This window comes from Sorex fumeus, unplaced genomic scaffold (assembly GCF_029834395.1).
Source record: "Sorex fumeus unplaced genomic scaffold, SorFum_2.1 ptg000030l, whole genome shotgun sequence".
NCBI lineage: Eukaryota > Metazoa > Chordata > Mammalia > Eulipotyphla > Soricidae > Sorex > Sorex fumeus.
In genome coordinates, this window is record NW_026606087.1 from 20,678,515 (window position 1) to 20,681,829 (window position 3,315).

The following is a 3,315-nucleotide window of genomic DNA, read 5'->3' on the forward strand; positions in this document are numbered from 1 at the left end:
GGTTTTGGTTTACGGGACGTGAACTCAGTGTTTCACACGTACAAGACAAACCTTCTGCAAACGAGCCACATCCTCAGCTCCTGACTTAGAGTTTTGGATGAAGTCTTTTACCTCTTTTGTTAGTTTCATTGCTAGGTACTCCATTCTTTTAGATGTAATCATAAATGGGATTGCTTTCTTTACTTTCTTGTCTTCTTCATAGCTTGCACATAGAAAAGCAACAGATTTGGGGGCCAGAAAGATAGTACAGTGGACAAGCTCTTCCCTTGCACATGGCTTTCCTGGGTTTGATACCTGATCATATACATACATGGGAATATGGTCCCCGAGCACTGCTAGGAGTGATACCTGAGCAAAAAGCTAGGAGTAATTGCTGATCATCGCCAGGTGTGGTTCCAAAACAAAAACAAAAATAACAAAAAGAGAGAGAAATGCAAGACTTTTGTATATCGATTATAGCCTGCCACTTCATTGTATAGGTTTGTTAATTTTATAGTTTTAAAGCTGAGCCCTTAGGATTTTTTTCTGTATGTAAGAATACCTACAAATAGAAATAACTTTACTTCTTTTGCAATTTAAATCACTTTTATTTCTTTTCCTTGCCCGAGTGCTTTGAGTAGTATTTTTAGTTCTATGTTGGATAATAAGCGGAAAGAGCAGACAGCCTTGTCTTGTGGTCTGATCTTAGGAGGGAAACTTTCTGTTTTCCACTACTGAGTATGATATTAGCTATGGGTTTGTTAGATGTGATCTTTACTTTGTTGAGAGATGTTCCTTCTATTCCAATTTTAATGAGTTTAATCTGTAAACATATTTTTAAAATTTTTTTGAAAATCTCTCTCTAGATATATTGATATGGTAGGATGATTTTTAAATTTTCCTTTTTCTGGAACTGACACATTATATAAATCTATTTGTATATGTTGAATTAACTTTGTACACGAGAATGAATTCAGCTTGGTTTTAATGGATGACATTGTTGAATTTGATTTGCTGATATTTTGTTAAGGATCTTTGCATCTGTGAGTGTCAGGGATACTGATCTGTAATTTCCTTTCTTGGTGATATCCCTAATCATTTTTTTTTAACACCAAGGTGATGTTGGCATCATACAATGTGTTTGGAAGAATTCCTCTCTCTTCAACATTTTTGAGGAATTTGAGAGGGATAGCTATTGAGTTATCATTGAAAATTTGGTAGAACACAATACATGATCTTGAATTTTTGTTTTTGTGGGGCCTTTTGGTCACTTTTCACTTTCTCTGTAGTTGATTTATTCTAATGTTCTATTTTCTCCTGGTTCAATCATGGAAGGTTGTAGAATTAGTAGTTTTTCCAATTTCTTACAAGTACTCCAAGTTAGAGGAATAAAGTTGTTCATAACAGTGTTTTATGATCCTTTTCTGTTATTGATGGTAGCGTCTTCCCTTTTATTTCTAATCTTATTGATTAGGGGTTTATTTTTCTCTCTCTCTTTCTCTCTCTCTCTTTCTCTCTCTTTGTGTGTGTGTGTGTGACACCAAGAGATGCACAGGGGTTACTCCTGGCTCTGCACTCAGAAATTACTACTGGTGGTGCTCGGGGGACCATAATGGATGCTGGGAATCGAACTCGGGTCGGCCGCGTGCAAGGCAAACGCCCTCCCTGCTATGCTATCCTTCCAACCCCTATTTCTCTCTTTTTGTTCCTTTGTGAGCTCAACTAAAGATTTGTCTATTTTGATTATCCTTCTGGAGAAATAGTTCTTGCTTCATTAATCTCTTTTACTGCCTTTGATTTCTTTGTCATCTAGGTATGCTCAAATTTTTATTATTTCCTCCCTACCGCTGACTTTAGATTTCATTTATTCTTCTTTTTCTAGTTCCTTTACATGTGTGATTAGATCGCCTACTTGAGATTTTTTTCCTTGTTTCCTGAAATAATCTTGTATTACTGTGAACTTCCCTCTTAGTACTGCTTTTGCTATGTCCCATATGTTCTGATAGTTCATGTCTTCATTGTTGTTTGTTTCAAGGAATTAAAAATTTTTTTTCTTATCCTCATCAACCCAATAGTTATTCAGTAGAATGTTGTTTACTCTCCATGTGTTTAGCATTTTTCCAATTTGCTTTTTATGAGCGATTTCTAATTTTGCAGCATTATGTTTTTGGGGGAGTTTTGTTTATTTGTTTGTTTGTATTTTAGGTCACATCCAGCAGTGCTCAGGGATTACTACAGGCTCTGTACTCAGGAATTACTCTTGCCAGTGCTCTGGGGACCATATGGGATGCTGGGGATCAAACCTGGGTTCACCACGTGCATGGCAAATGCCCTACCCATTGTACTATCACTTCAGCCCCTTTTATAGCATTATGATCTGTAAAGGTAATTGAAAAGATTTCCATTTTCAGAAATTATTGACTTTTTGGTGTGTGTACCAACATCTGTTCTGTCCTGGAGAATGTTCCATGTGCATCAGAGAAGAATGCAGTTTCAGCTTTGGGGTGTGGTGATTCCTGTAAATGTCTGTTAAACCCATCTGGTTCAACTGATTGTTTAAGGCTGTTGTTTCCTTGTTGGTTTTCTGTCTAGTTGATCTGTCCATTGGGAAGTGTGGGGTGTTATAGTTTTCAGCTGCTTTTGCACTCCTGTCAGTGTCTCTCTTCAGTTTGTCAATAATTACTATATATATTTTGGTGCTCTCTTGTTTACTGTGTTCATTTAATAAACATTGGGGCCTCTTGATAAATGATCCCTTAATGTCCGTCTCTGTCTCTTGTTTTCTTTTTCCTTGTATTGTAGTTCCTCTTACTTTTTTAGGCCACTATCTGCCTGCATGATTGTTTCCTGGTCCTTCCCCCCTTTTGTCAAATCAAATTGTTATATGCTGATATCATAACAATGTTAAAGGAAGGCAGGAGATTCATAAACACCCAATTATCATGCTTATAAGCCAGAAAAAGGTCTGTTTTGCAACCTTTCACCTTGAGCCTATGTTTATGATTGAGCTCAGTTATATCTCCGATAGACAACTGAAAGTCTTTTGATTGGTGAGTTCAAATCAATAACACTGAGCAGAATTACTGAAGTAAATGAATTTACTGTTATTTTTTTCTATATTAATTTGGAGTAGTAGTTTAGTATGTCTTTTTTGATTCTCATTCTCCTTCCTGTACTTTGATATCTGTCTTTTATGAATGATTAGGCCCCATTTGCCTTTTATTAATATTATCTAAGTATTTTTGTCTTCAGGTTAACGTGAAGTTTACACCTAAGGTTCTAAGCTTATAACCTACTTTAAATTAAAGCAAGTAATTCTCTTTTTGGGGGGTGGGG

General features: G+C 36.2%; 1 pseudogene; it reads right to left on the reverse strand.

Moving 5' to 3' along the window:
- Positions 1-2,849: 2,849 nt before the first annotated feature.
- On the reverse strand, positions 2,850-2,944 carry LOC130025654 (uncharacterized; annotated as a pseudogene).
- Positions 2,945-3,315: the final 371 nt, after the last annotated feature.